At 43.8% G+C, this 15,490-nt stretch overlaps 1 protein-coding gene across 3 annotated transcripts in view; it reads right to left on the reverse strand.

The window, feature by feature from the left end:
* The window catches only part of Kcnab1 (potassium voltage-gated channel subfamily A member regulatory beta subunit 1), a 384,414-nt gene that overhangs the window by 55,140 nt on the left and 313,784 nt on the right, over positions 1-15,490 (reverse strand). The window lies entirely within an intron of this gene.

The raw sequence follows: 15,490 nt of genomic DNA on the forward strand, positions 1-15,490 counted from the left end.
AAGGGCCGTAGCAGCGAGTATTTACCCACAGAAACTCAGTCTGAGTTATTTACGCACGAGTACCCTCCACAGGAGTTAAGGAACCAGGCGAGAGATGACAGCATCTGGTTTTCAGTGCAATAATACAAAGAGATGGTTGAGAAGGCTGGAGGAAAATCCACAAATCCAACAATCGAACAGTGTAGAGCAGTGGTCCTCAACCTTCCTAACACCTCTCCACCCTTTAATACAGCTCCTCACGTTGTGATGACCACGGCCCCCCAAGCATGAAATCATTTTTGTTGCTACTTGATAATGGTAACTTTGCCACTGTTATGAATCATAATGCAGACATTTGTGTTTTCCGGTGATCTTAGGCATTTGATTGGGTCATTTGATTCCCCCAAGGGGGTCACGACCCACAGGTTGAGAAATGCTGATCTAGACTAGCAAGATGCCTTGCCCTGGGAGGGGAAGTTAATGCCTTAGACTTGGAACCCAGTACCAATCAGTCTCACTGGGGTGACACTCTGCCCTGCACGGCCCTTGCTCCCAGGCTACTGTTCTCAGAGTCCCTGGGCTCCACCCCCAGAACGAGGCGAGAGCCTCTGATCTTGGTGCAATGGACCTCCACAACTGCTAACTGTGGCCAGAACCATACCAGTTCTAAAGGCTGTGACTTCAGGTGCGACACAACTTAGCACCAAACTTGCTAGCCAAAGGATTGCCTCCAGCATTCACCCTCAACCTCAGGCTACAAGTTCAGAGATTTCCTGCACAAGTCGCCTAAGGCAGAGATAGGTGAACTTTTACTGGAAGCTTGGAGCTGGGGCTGTAGGTTTCTCCCTGCAGCTAGAGCCTAAGAACAGCCTCCAGGCAGAAGCAGGCATGTCCTGTGAGGGGCACGCATGTTCCCGCTAGCATCGCCCATGCCTGGCTGCAGTGGTGTCAGGCCATTACGGACCGCAGCACCAGGCAGGCCAGAGAAGCACAGTTACACTGATCTCAGCAAGGTGAAGTCTCCAGGTTGGACCCAGAACTTGGCCATTTTGACTGATCTTCTGTGGTGAGACTCGGGACTTAGGTGAATCCCACTCTTGTTCCTGACTGAAGGCTTGTGATTGTAGATGAGGTGTCTGGTCCTACCTTGTTTCAGATTGAGCCTATTTGATTCATCAAGGTTGGATTACCTTTTCTGGGCAGTCCCCGATCTATCATTTACAGCATACCAATTGCAGACTTGTAACAAGCCTAAGCTGGGGATGCCATCCTTCTCAAACACAGCAGCAGCACTAGTCTGGGAGTTACGGGGACTAGCCCTGTCTAGTGTTGGAACAGTGGCAATGACCACAGGCTCCTGAACAAACAGCCTACTTAGAATTCCTGGAAGTCTAGGCACCCTTAAATGCAAATAATGAAAGCTGGGGTAAATGCCTGATATTTCATGGCCTGGATGCCGTCAGATACTAACAAGTATCAAGAGCTTCCAGGGAACTGTAAGATGCCAGAAGCTAAGGATGAGGTGACATATATGTGTGGCCTCTTGGACAAGAATTCAAAACAGCGGGTTTATGGAAACTTAATGAACATCAAGAAAATACAGAGAAGCTGGGCATGGTGACACATGCCTGTAATCCCAGCGCTCGGGATGTTGAGGCAGGAGGATTGCAACTTAGAGGCTGGTCTGAGTTACACACTGAGATCTTGTTTTGTGGGACAGGCAGCGGAGAGTGGGGAAGAGCACACTGAGTGGTTAGCCAATGGTCAACCCTGAAAATATACATACGAGTAATGCTATATAGGTTGCATTATGAATGAAGGACTGGGTGTGTGTATGTGTGTGTGTGTGTGTGTGTGTGTGTGTGTGTGTGCATGTAAAATGAATAATGAAAAATAAAGGCCATGAATTTGAACAAGGAGGGATACACACGAGGGAGGAAAGGGAAGGGAGAAATGATACAATTATAATCTCAAAAGATAAAAGAAACATATATATATATATATATATATATATTAAAGCCACAAATGGTCAGGGGTGGAAAAGTCATTAGAGACAACCCACTGAAACATGGCCCTTAAAAACACAAGAGAACCCGTTGGTGGTAGCGCATGCCTTCCACCCCTGCACTCAAGAGGAAGAGGTAGAGTTTCAAGGCCAGCCTGGTCTACAGAGTGAGTTCCAAGACAGCCAGGGCTACACAGGGAAACCATATATTGATAAACAAAAACAAAACCTAAAACAAAACAAAACAAAAAAACTGATGGGAGATGTCATTCTGTAAATCTGTCTCTTATTGGTTGTTGAACAAAGCACTGTTGGCCAATAGGGAAGCAAGATAGGTGGGACTGGTTGTCAAGGAGGATTCTGGGAAAGAGAGGCAGAGAGAGACACAATGTAGCCGTCAGAGGAGTAAGAGGTTGGGACCCTTTCTCCTGTAAGAGAAATACCTAAATTAACAATTATGGGTTAAATACTTAAGTCAGAGCTAGCCAGTAAGAAACAAGCAAACGGCCAACAGCTTCATAATTAATATAGCGTCCTGTGTGTTATTTGGGGACTGCAACTGTGGCAGGGTCCAGGTGGATGGCGGGGAAGGCTACACTCTATAAAAAACCCAAGTGAAACAATTCGGTAGCCATCAGGCAAACATTATTACAGAAAACAAAGTAATTTTTAACAAATCCCAGACCTGGGGAGCACAACAAAATGAAATGAAGATGGGAATTGAAGCCACCCGTAGCAGAATCCATTTAACAACAGAAGATTCAGCCAACTTGAAGACAGGATATTTGAATGTACCCGGGGGAGGCGGGGATGAAAAGCATGAATACTGCTCATAAGATCCTAAGAGCATCATTAAAAGAACAGATGCTCAGGGTTGGGGTTTCAACAAGGGCTTCAGAACCCTAGAGTTAAACTTTTATGAAAAGCAACAAGGGCCTGGGGTGATGGCTCAGAAGCTGATAACGCTTTTCTGCTCCGGCAGGGTATCCCGCTTCAGTTCCCAGAACAATAACAGCCTGTACCTCTAGCTCCCTTCTGTCCTTGAGCACGCACACACACAGACACAGACACAGACACAGACACAGACACAGACACACACACACACACACACACACACACACGCACACACACACGCACACACGCACACGAGGCATCTACTCACGCAGACATAAATGCATACACATGCATTTGAAAAGAGATACAAATAGACTCATAAAAGATGTAATCACCCGAATAGCGGTGAGTGTGCTGAGAAAAAGTGACAATCCAGTGCTCAGGCCCAGAGAGGACATCAACACCATCTTTCTTAATGCTCAGGGATCATTGTAGGAAGAGGGATCAGAAAAGGACATAAGAGCTAGAAAGGCTGTGTGACATGCTAGCTTCTGGGCATGACACTCCGGTCAGCGAGACAATGATTTCACAGCCATTGTGGTTCTCCTCTGCTGGACTTGTGTAACGTTGGACTTGGCATCAGTTAAGCACCCATGAGGGAGGGGCTCATGGGCCCTGCCCTCCCTCCCTGATGCTGAACTATTGGCTACTGGTGGGCCCTGGGGGAGGCTCAGCCATTACGTTTAGTAGTACACCCAAGTGTGACTCCCAGTGGTCAGTTCCGAGCTCATAATCACACGACTGCCCTGGTTAAACTCAGGTGTCACAAAACAAAACAAAAAACACAGGAATTCAAGGAAGACACTTGCAGGGAAAAGGGGAGACTTGCAGAGGAAGATGGGAGACAGGGAAAAGAGAGTAACCAGAACGTATTATGCACATGTGTAAAATTGTCAAAGATTGCATTTAATGAAATTTATAATGCAAACTATTTCTATAGGAATAAACATGGCTTACGCATGCATAATGAAGGGAAATGTTTGCTCACTATCCTTCTGATTAAGGATATTAAGAATGTTAAAGATGCTCAACACAATAGAAAATCATTACCACCACCATTATCATGATTCAATTATGAAATGGGTAATGGACTGAAATACACACTTTTTTGCCTTATAAAATTTATGAATTTATTTTTTTACATTCCAATTCCAGTTTCCCCTCCCTCCTCTCCTCTCCTCCTGCTTCTCACACTTCTTCCCTATGGCCCCACCTCCTATCTGCTCCTCAGAGAGCTTAAGGCCACCCCTAGGAAGTCTACAAAGTCTGTCCCATTGTCTTGGTGAGGCAGGACCAAGGCACCCCACCTCCCCCATGTCTAGGCTGGGCAAGGTATCCCTCCATATAGAATGGGCTCCACTAAGTCAGTTTGTGCATTAGTGTTAGGTCTTGGACCCACTGCCAGTGGCCTCATGTATTATCTCTGTCACACCATTGTCACCTATATTAAGGGAGTCTAGTTCGGTCTTATGCAGGTTCCCCATTTGTCAGACCTGAATCAGTGATCTCTCACTAGCTCAGATCAGCTGATTCTGTGGGTTTCCCCATCATGGCCTTGACTCCTTTGTTCATATTATCTCTCCTCCCTCACTTCGATTGTACTCCAGGAGCTTGGCCCAATGGCTAGCTGTGGATTTCTGCATCTGTTTCCATCTGTTTCTGGAAGAGGGTTCTAGCTTCTCTGGGGTTGTGGATTGTAGGCTGGGTATCTTTTGCTTTATGCCTGGTATCCACTTATGAGTGATTACATACTATATTTTGTTGTGCCCATGTCTCAAAGACTCTCAGAGACCACCAAGGAGACAGACTTCACCAAACTGCAAACGCAAGGCTTTATTGTTTAATCCTACCAGTGGAGGCCTCGTCCAGCCAGCTGATGCAGCAGCTACTTGGAGGAAGCAAAGTGCCTTGTCTATTGCCAAAATTTAAAGGAAAAAAATCACAGAATGGGTTGGATCCTAATTGGCTGACATTTGGGGAACAATTAGGGGAATTTCCCAGAGTCAGGGCAACTGGTTGGTTAGTGTCTTTGATTGGTTGGCTACAGATGGGAACACTGGTGGTTTCTATGGCTTTTTCTGTTACTTGGAGGTGATTTGTTGCTAAACACAATATCCAGGTACTTACTAAGTCTAAGAGGAAAGTTGTCTTGGAGTTTTGCTCACAATACAAGAACTAGAGGCTAGGGGACTGGATTTGTTTTGAAGGCTTTTTCACAACCTTTACATTTATATAGTTCCTCTCTAGTATGATTAATAAGAGTTAAATGGGAACTTAAGGCTTTGCCGCATACAATAAATTTTTCCCCAGTGTGATTTATTAGAAGTGAAGCCTTTGAGTTTAGTTTACCTCTTTCATATTTGTCTTTCTGGGTCTGGGTTACCTTGCTCAGGATGTTTTTTTTTCTGGTTCTGTCCATTTGCCTGCAAATTTTGGGATGCCATTGTTTCTCACTGCTGAGTAGCACGCCATTGTATAAATATACCATATTGAAACACACATTTCTTAACATAAATGAAGAAAATGTGGCATTCATACATAAGTACATTTTACATGCCCATGCATATTATATCCAAGCATTATTAATGACACCATGAAGTGAAAGAAAAGCATGATTCTGAGTTAAAAATCCAAATGCCAAATGATCTCACTTATATGAAGAACTAAAGGCATGGCATTAGGGGCTGGAGAGGTGCTCGGCAGTTAGAAGTTGGGAGTCCTTTTCAAGTTAGGTTCCAAACCCCCACATGGTACTTCACATTGCCTGTAGCTCCCCCTCCAGGGGGACCTGATGACATCTGCTAGTCACCTTGGACACTACAAGCACACAGTGCGCGCTTATACCTTCAGACAAAATGCTCCTACACACAAAGTAAAAATAAATCTAAAAACACCGAGTAGAATAAGGTTTATCAGGTGCTGGATGTGGGAAGCAGTGATAAAGGGGAGATGGGGGAAAGTTTGGCTAGCAGATGGATGCTAAGTTGAATCTGTGGAAGAAGTAGTTCTGCTGCACAGTAGAGTAACGACTGATAACAATGTGCCGCACATTCCAAAAGCAGATTAGAATGCAAATGGTTATAACAAAAGAAATGATAAATACTGGAGAGCTAGATTTGCTTATCTTGTTTGCTTGTTTGTTTGTTTTTCAAGGTAGGATTTTCCTGTGTAATAGAGTTGGTTGTCTTGGAACTCGCTCTGCAGACCAGGCTGGGCTCGAACTCACAGAGATCCATCTGCCTCTGTCTCCCCAGTGCTGGGATTAAAGGCGTGTGCCACCATGTCGGCACGAGCAAGGCATTCTCCCAAATATGTGCAAGTTTTGTTAAAAACTGCAACTAAGAATATGGAAAATACATTGAGTGCAATGATGCACTAGTTAATCCCTAGAACCGTTAAGTTACATTAAAGGCCGACTTTGCTCCAACAAAGAAAATCCCAGGCCTCTCTCAAGATGGCCAGCACTCTTCAGTGGAAAATCTGCAAGCCTGGTAACGACCTTCCACAGTGACATTTGTGGCCCTAACTGGGAGACAAGCCTAAAAATAAAGAGCAGTTCCTCTCCAAGGTTCCTTTTGCTTCTTTGTGTAAGTCAGGAAAAAAAAAAAGACTGACTTAGCTCCACTAAATGATCACATGCTTTAACAGTCATATAAATAAGAGAGCAAATAAAGGTTGTGTTCAACACTTACTAATTCTATCAAAGTTTAGAAAAACTAAAAGATGTGGTCAAGCTGCATCCTTTCAATGATCCCTCACTCTTTCTCCTTTTGTGACACTGGGTCTTGAACCTAGGGTCTTGTGGGTGCTAGGCACAGGGTCTGTGACCAAGCTATGTCTCCACTCATCCTTTTGCTTTTCACTATGAGACAAGTTGGCCAGGCCGGCCTTGAATTTGAAGTTCTGCTGCCTTAGCCCCTAGATTAGCTGGGATAGTTAGCTAGAATGTAAGGTTTCTAATAGAGTGAAAGTCGGGAAATCTGGAAGCAATAGCTTATGTTTGCATCCTAAGCATTTGATCAAATTCCTAGGAGTATTCAGGAAAAATTAATTAATTTCATTAATATTAATACTTTCCCAAACTAGAGTGTGTTATATATAATATTACGAAATTGAAAGGAGGGCAGCGTTCAGGGAACTCTTTTATCTCACTCCCATGAGGCACAGCAGTTCCTTATCAGTCTGTTTAATCCCTCAGGAAGATGGAAGGTTTTCTTTTCTTATTATAAGCATAAAATTAATTGTCTATTAAATGAGGCCCTTATAAATTTAAATTTGACTCATTTAAGTTTGATTTTCAAGCTAGTTTATTCGATGGCCACTATTACCTTTTGGACAGAAAAATGGAATGCCGGACTAGAGCCCCAGAAATATTTTCCCATTCATTAAGAAAGGGTGGTCTGTGGTGGCTCCTGTTGGAAGCTTTGGCGAGGAGGTCAGGGCAGACAAATAACTCTTCCATGGCTGGGATAGCGTTGATTTACTCAGGGAGCACGTTGGAAGGAAATTCACCCTTAAAGGTGCAGTGATATGAGCCAAAGTGGGGAGGGAAATTGTGTGTAGACAGAACGTAATACACGGACAACCAAACAAAGAAGGTTTGGAATTATTCTTGGTGACCAAAAAAATTCTTTTCACGACTTAATTCTGCAACCTGCACCTGGGCTAACAAATTCCCATCTTCAGAACCGGCACTGTAGAGAACAGAGCTGCCTAGGGCGTTGGACGAAAATGTGATGTGGTAATTCTACCGTAGTAGTCGAGTCAGAGGGAGAGGTGAGCACTAAGTGCCAAAGACGCCATGGAACCCTTTGGTTGAAGGGAAGCAGAGGCTTTCCTTTGGTCCTTGCCCATGTTCATGCCCTGCCCTGGAGACAAGTGTCTTCCCTTCTGGGAATGCCCCTCACCCCACTAGACCTCATTAGTGTAGGCCAGAGGAGGGGAAGCCAGAGTAACTAGGCACCACATGTATGCACATTTATCGTTTCAACTGGCAAATCTCAGCATGATCCCCCGCAGTGTGCCCGATTCCAGGACCGTGAAGATACAGTCATCATCTTCAACTCCAAGGAGCCAGACGCGTACATAGAGGGCATCCACAGGCCCATGTTCACTGTTCAATCGTAATGTCTGTTCATAGCAAAGACATGACAGGTCCATCTCACTGTGTTTGGTCAATGTTTGGTCATCCTCTGCCCATCAGTTGTTTTCTCTGGGAACACCGTGTCTTGATGTTTGGGCAGAGATACAAATGTGTTCATTTGAGAGAAGGAAAACTACGTGCTGAGTCAAGTTAGTGACCTCACTCTGACACGTGTGTGCTGTTGTATCCCTAATACCGGTAACTCTGAAAGTCTTCTTCATGTTTTGTAATTCATGGCATGTGTTTGGAATTTTATTCAATGTGACACTTGGAATCACCGGCAAGGGGGGCAGGAATAGTTGTAAGAGATGAAGTAGGCCTAATGCCGTCACATTCTCATATTGAACTGATGATGGCTTTGCCTGCTGGGCAGATCCCATAGAAACAAGACTGAAAAGCAGTCGGAGGCCAGCGAGGAGATGCAAACAGATGAAGATCAGACGAAGCTGGCTAGATGTGTTCAAATTCAGAACAGGTTGTGCACATAGAAATTAATTGAACTGGACGTTGTTGTGGATACAGGGTGTGCTGGCTACACCAGTAATTCCTAGATTTATGGCCTACGTTGGATGATTATAACTAGGGGCGGGGGAAGAGGGGTACTCATCACACACAGGGAGTGTCTGGCAGCTGGGTGGGACACTCTTCGCTTAAAGAAGATGCTCACGGAGCTTGAGGTGCTGATTACTGCTGTGAGGTGGTGTTAATGATGAGCGATGTCTCCATCATCTCTCTGAACCTCTTGCTTCCTGATCTTTCCGATGAGGAAATTGGGCCAGGTAGCCCCTCCTCCCTCCTTTCCTTCCTCTCTTTTTTCCTTCCTTCTCTCTCCTTCTTCCCCCACCTGGAATTCTCTCTTCCCTTCCCTCTTCTCCCTCTCCTACTCCCCGTCTCTCCCCGTTCTTTCTCCCTCCTTACCTGCCTAAGTGTCCCAGATTTCCTTAGAAGTCTTGACTCTCCTGACTGTTCTCATGAATGCTGGGGTTAGGGTTTTAGGAGTGCACTGTTCCTACCTTACAGGATCTTCAATTTTTGATCTTCCATGTGACTGGAAACCAAGTCAGGACAGACAGCCTTTCCCTATTTTTATGCTTTAGTCTTGGAGAAACAGGTAAATCACAGCACTACAAAGAGGTGCTCAACAAATGTCTCCTTAAGATCTATTTAGGGACTTGCTAAAATAAACCTTCATTTAGCAAATGTTTTATTGAGCATTGATTTGGAACAAGGTATTATTTTAAGTTTAAATAGACATGCAACAATTAATCCTGACTCTACCACAGGTGGAGGTGGGCAGGTAATAACAAGCTAAAGACACAGCTGCAGTGAGTGTCTTGCAGAAGCGCTAGGAATCTTGGGAAATGAGTCCTAAAGGGGCAGAGGACATGCTCCATGACCTAGAAGTGATATTTAGTAGTTAACTGGAAATTTTTCAAAAGTTCACAGGATAACAAATATGCACTTTCAAATGACTACATTTTTTTCTCTTAGGCTCTGCTATTATTTAGAATTATTTAATTTTTAAATTATTTTTTTAAAGATGTGTCTACTTACATATACGGGTGTTTTGTTTGCATTTGAAACTGCACACCAGAAGAGGGTATCAGATCCCACGACTATACAAGTTGCAGAGCTGCTATGTGGCTGCTGGAAGTTGAACTTAGAACCTCAGAAAATGCAGTCAGGGCTTTTAACCACCGAGCCATTCTCTGCAGCCTCCCCCCCCCCCGCCACCGCCCCCTGCTTTGAGACAGGGCTTCTCTGTGTAGCTCTGTCTGTCTTGGAACTCACTCTGTAGACCAGGCCGGCCTTGAACTCAGAGATATGCTTGCCTCTCTACCTCCCCAGGGTTGAGATTAAAGGTTTGCACTAGTATGCTCGGCTTAGAACTAATATTTTTGTGCATGTTTCTAAAACAATGAGTTTATCGCAAGCTTTAAATAGATGGGCATGGCTATAAGTGCATCAGCTGCCCAGTGTTGCTGCCTTAACCATGTACAACAGCTAATTAGTGTATAAAATTAGTGTATAGAGTCTGCAAGGGCTCTATTTAAGTATGCTGTCTTACCAGACTTATCATGTTCTTTTTTTTTGTCATCAAGACTGTCATTCCTTTATTTTTTTTAATTTTACACTTATTATATATTTTAATTAGAAACAAGCTTGCTCACCATGTCAGCCCCAGCGCCCTCTCCCTCCCCTCTACGCCCACTCCCTCCCCCCAGCCCCCCCAACACCCACGCAATCCCCACTCAATTCCCCAGGGAGGGTGAGGCCCTCCATGGGGGATCTCTAGATCTCTAGAGTCTGTCTTTTCGTTCCGGAGAGGGCCCAGGCCCTCCCCAAAGTGTTCTGATTGAGAAAGTGCATCCATCATTGTGGGATGGGTCCCCAAAGTCCATTTGTGTGCTGGGGATAAATACTAATCTACTAACTCCAAACCCCATAGATTTTCTGAGTCTCCTCACTGACACCCACATTCAGGGTGTCTGGATCAGTCCCATGCTGGCCTCTCAGCCATCAGTCTGGGGTCCAAGATCTCCCCCCTTGTTCAGGTCAGCTGTTTCTCTGGGATTCACCAGCCCAGTCTTGACCCCTTTGCTCATCACTCCTCCATCTCTGTCACTGGGTTCCAGGAGTTTAGTTAAGTGTTTAGCTGTGGGTGTCTGCCTCTACTTCTGTCTGTCACTGGATGGAGGTCCTAGGATGCTTTGTAAGACAGTCGTCAAAATCATTATTAGGGAGGGGCATTTAATTTGCCAGTTGGTGTCACCCTTGTACATCTCTGGATTTCTCACTAGGGCCCGATCCCCTCAAATCTAGAATGACTCCCTCTATTATGGCGTCTCTCATCCTGCTCTCTTCTATTCTTCCCCCAACTCAAACTTCCTGCTCTCCCATGTCCTTGTCTCCCTTCCTCTTGTCTCCCTCTCTTTTTCCTGGTTCCCCTTTCCCCTCCCCCACCCTGTGCTCCCAATCTGCTCAGGAGATTTTGCCTCATTCCACCTTCTCTGGGGTACCATGTATATCTCTCTTAGGGTCCTTCCTGTTTCCCTGCCTCTCTGGCAGAGGGATTGTAGACTGGCACTCCCCTGATTCATGTCTAAAATCCATATATGAGTGAGTACATACCATGTTTGTCCTTTTGTGACTGGGTTACCTCACTCAGGATGGTTTCTTCCAGTGCCATCAATTTGCCTGCAAATTTCAAGAGTCCATTGTTTTTTTCTGCTAAATAGTATTCCATTGTGTAAATGTACCACATTTTCTCTATTCACTCTTCAGTTGAGGGCCATCTAGGTTGCTTCTAGGTTCTGGCTATTACAAATAGTGCTGCTATTAAGATAGTGGAACAGACATCCTTGTTGTATGGATGTACATCTTTTGGATATATGCCTAAGAGTGGAATTGCTGGGTCTTGTGGTAGACTGATTCCCATTTTTCTGAGGAATCTCCACATTGATTTCCATAGTGGCTGTATGAGTTGGCACTCCCACCAGCAGTGGATGAGTGTTCCCCTTTCTCCACATCCTCTCCAGCATAAACTGTTGTTGGTGTTTTTGATTTTAGTCATTCTGACAGGAGTGAGATGGTATCTCACTGTTGTTTTGATTTGCATTTCCCTGATTGCTAGAAATGTTGAGCACTTTCTTAAGTGTCTCTCAGGAATTTTAGTCTCCTCTATTGAGAATTCTCTATTTAGTTCTGTAGCCCACTTTTTAATTGGATCCTTCGGTGCTTTGGAGACTTGCTTCTTGAGCTCTTTGTAGATTTTGGAGATCAGCCTTCTGTCAGATGTGGGATTAGTGAATACATTTTCCCATTCTGTGGGCTGTCTTTTTGTCTTGCTGACTGTGTCTTTTGCCTTGCAGAAGTTTCTCAGCTTCAGCAGGTCGCATTTATTAATTGTCGGTCTCAGTGTCTGTGCTACTGGTGTTATGTTCAGGAAGCCGTCTCCTGTACCAATTCGTTCAAGGGTACCTCCCAGTTTCTCTTCTAATAGGTTCAGTGTGACTGGATTTATGTTGAGGTCTTTAATCCACTTGGACTTAAGTTTTGTGCATGGTGATAGACATGGATCTATCTGTAATCTTCTACATGCCAGCATCCGGTTATGCCAGCACCATTTGTTGAAGATGCCTTCTTTTTTCCATTGTATAATTTTAGCTTCTTTGTCAAAAACCAAGTGTTCATGTGTGTGTGGGTTAATATCAGAGTTTTCTATTTGATCCCATTGGTCCACCTGTCTATTTTTGTGCCAATACCAAGCTGTTTTCAGGACTATAGCTCTATAATGGAGCTTGAAGTCAGGGATAGTGATGCCTCTGGACGTTGCCTTGTTGAACAGGGTGGTTTTGGCTATCCTGGGTCTTTTGTTTTTCCATATAAAGGTGAGAATTGTTCTTTCAAGGTCTGTGAAGAATTGTGTTGGGATTCCAGTGGGAAAGCATTGAATCAGTAGATTGCTTTTGGCAAGATTGCCATTTTTACTATGTTGATCCTACCTATCCAAGAGCATGGGAGATCTCTCTATTTTCTGGTGTCTTCTTTAATTGCTTTCTTTAAAGACTCAAAGTTCTTTTGATACAGGTCTTTCACTTGTTTGGTTAGGGTTACCCCAAGGTATTTTATGTTGTTTGTGGCAATTATAAATGGTGATGTTTCTCTGACTTCTTGCTCAGCCCTTTTATCGTCTGTATATAGTAGGGCTACTGATTTTCTTGAGCTGATCTTGTGTCCTGCCACTTTGCTGAAGGTATTTGTCAGCTGTAGGAGTTCCTTGGTAGAGTTTTTCGGGTCACTTATGTAAACTATCATATCATCTGCAAATAGTGAAAGTTTGACCTCTTCCTTTCCAATTTGTATTCCCTTGATCTCCTTTTGTTGTCTTATTGCTCTGGTTAGAACTTCAAGTACAATATTGAGAGGTATGTAGAGAGTGGGCAGCCTTGTCTTGTTCCTGATTTTAGAGGAATTGCTTTGAGTTTGATGTTGGCTGTTGGTTTGTTGTATATAGCTTCTATTATGTTTAGGTATGCTCCTGTTATCCCTGATCTCTCCAAGACCTTTATTATGAAGGGGTGTTGGATTTTTTCAAAGGCTTTTTCAGCGTCTAGTGAGATGATCATGTGATTTTTGTTTCTCAACCTTTTTATATGATGGATTACATTGATGGATTTTCATATGTTGAACCATCCCTGCATCCCTGGGATGAAACCTATTTGATAGTGGTGGATGAGTTTTATGATGTGTTCTTAGATCTGATTTGCCAGTATTTTTGTCATGGAATATCTTGTTTTCTCCATCTATATTGGTTGAAAGCTTTTCTGCGTATAGTAGTCTGAGCTGGCATCCGTGGTCTCTTAGTGTTTGTAGGAATATCTATTCAGGACCTTCTGGCTTTCAGAGTTTCCATGAAGAAGTCAGGTGTAATTCTGATAGGTTTGCCTTTATATGTTATTTGACTTTTTCCCTTGGCTGCTCTAAGTATTCTTTCTTTATTCTGTATGCTTGGGGTCTTGATTATTATGTGGCGAGGACACTTTTTTTTGTGCTCCACTCTATTTGGTGTTCTGTAAGCTTCTTGTACCTTCATTGGCATGTCTTTTTTTAGGTTGGTAAAGTTTTCTTCCATTATTTTGATGAATGTGTTTTCTGCCCCTTTGAGTTGCATTTCTTCACCTTCTTCTGTAAAGGGAAGCTTTTTCCTTGAGCAAAGCCTTCCCGCCAGCATGTTCTACAACCGCGTGAGTCCCAAATAAACACACAGGAGGCTATATTAATTATGAAGCTGTTGGCCTTGCTTATTTCTTACTGGCTAGCTCTGACTTAAGTATTTATCCCATAATTATTTCTCTTACCGGAGAATAGTTCCGGGCTTCCTACCTCATGGCGTTACATCTTGACTCTCCGTGTTTCTCCTGTGTTTCTCCTACCCAGAGTCCTCCTGGATTCCTAGTCCCACCTATCTAGATTCCTATTGGCCCAACAGTGCTTTATTGACATGATCACAGGACTTCCCACATCATCTATATCTATTATTCTTAGGTTTGGTTTTTTCACAGTGTCCCATATTTCCTGGATGTTTTGTATTAGGGATTTGTTGGACTTAAGATTTTATTTGGTCGATGAATCTATTTCTCCTAGTGTGTCTTCAACACCTGAGATTCTCTCTTCCATCTCTTGTATTCTGTTGGTTATGCTTTCATTTGTAGCACCTGACGGTTTTCCCAGTTTTTCTATTTCCAGCCTTCCTACAGACTGTGTTTTTTTTATTGTCTCCATGTCAGCTTTCAACCCTTGCACCGTTTGAATTGTTTCTTGTAATTTTTGTTTCGTGTTTTCCTCCCTTTCTTGCATTTGTTGGATTCTTTGATTTGTTTTTCTTTCCTCCCACTTCTTTAAGGGATTTTCTCATATCCTCTTTGAAGGTCTCTATCATTTTCATGAAGGTGTTTTTAAGGTCATTCCCTTCTGCTTCATCTGACTGGGGTGTTCAGGTCTCTGGTGTAGAATCTCTAGACTCTGGTGGTGTTATATTTATTTTTCAGTTGCTGTGTGCTCTTATATTGCCTCTTTCCCATCACTTCTTCTAGGGGTTGTAGAAAGAGCCTCTTCCTCTCCTGGTGGGTAGGCAACCAGGGTTCCCTTTCGGTGGGTGCAAGCAAATCAAACACTCTCTGGTCCCTGCTTTCTGCTCTCTGTCCTCTTTCCTCTGTCCTGTGTGGGCAGGAGTGCACCTGCTCTTTCTGCAGACTCCTGGTAACTTGGTCGTCAGCCCCTGGGCTAGTCGACCTGGCTGCTGTCCATAGGTCAGGGGATCCGAGAGAGGGCGAGCGGGAGGAATTCGGGTCTAAGATGCAGACCCAGAGCTCACCTCTGACCTCTGCCCTGATTATGACTTATCATGTTGTTACTTTCTTATCTAGCTTGGAGAAACGTTGCTTGAAACACTGTGCATGATTTCCCTACATAGCCTCTAGTTTCATCTTTGTAGTCCTCTCAGTCACCTGTTTCTTTCATTAAAGGCACCCACTTTATTCAAGTCACACGTAACTTTATATTCCTTTGTGATGAATGATTGTCGTGGGGGCATGGGACATAAGTATTTATGAGCATGGTATATGGGGAAGGAGCACGGTGATGATTCACTTTGCTCAGAAAAATGTATTCTCTGGCTGCGAAATCACTGATAGTCTTTTAAATCATGGATTGTCTTCCTTTTAAAGGAGGGATTGGGTTTTAACATTTGACCCTCACTGAAAAGTTCCAAGCTGAAGTTTTGGCACTTATTTTCCTCTCCTGGGCACAGCTTTTGACTGTAAAGTCTTATAAGGAATGTGCTTGTTCTGTCAATGTGAATGTAGATTTGAATGCTTGGACATCAGGAAGTGGCATTATTTGGAGGAAGGGTGGCCTTGTTGAAGGAAGTGTGTCACTGGAAACGGGCTTTGAGATTTCAAAATCTC

This window comes from Mesocricetus auratus, unplaced genomic scaffold (assembly GCF_017639785.1).
Source record: "Mesocricetus auratus isolate SY011 unplaced genomic scaffold, BCM_Maur_2.0 Super-Scaffold_100011, whole genome shotgun sequence".
NCBI classification, from domain to species: Eukaryota; Metazoa; Chordata; class Mammalia; order Rodentia; family Cricetidae; genus Mesocricetus; species Mesocricetus auratus.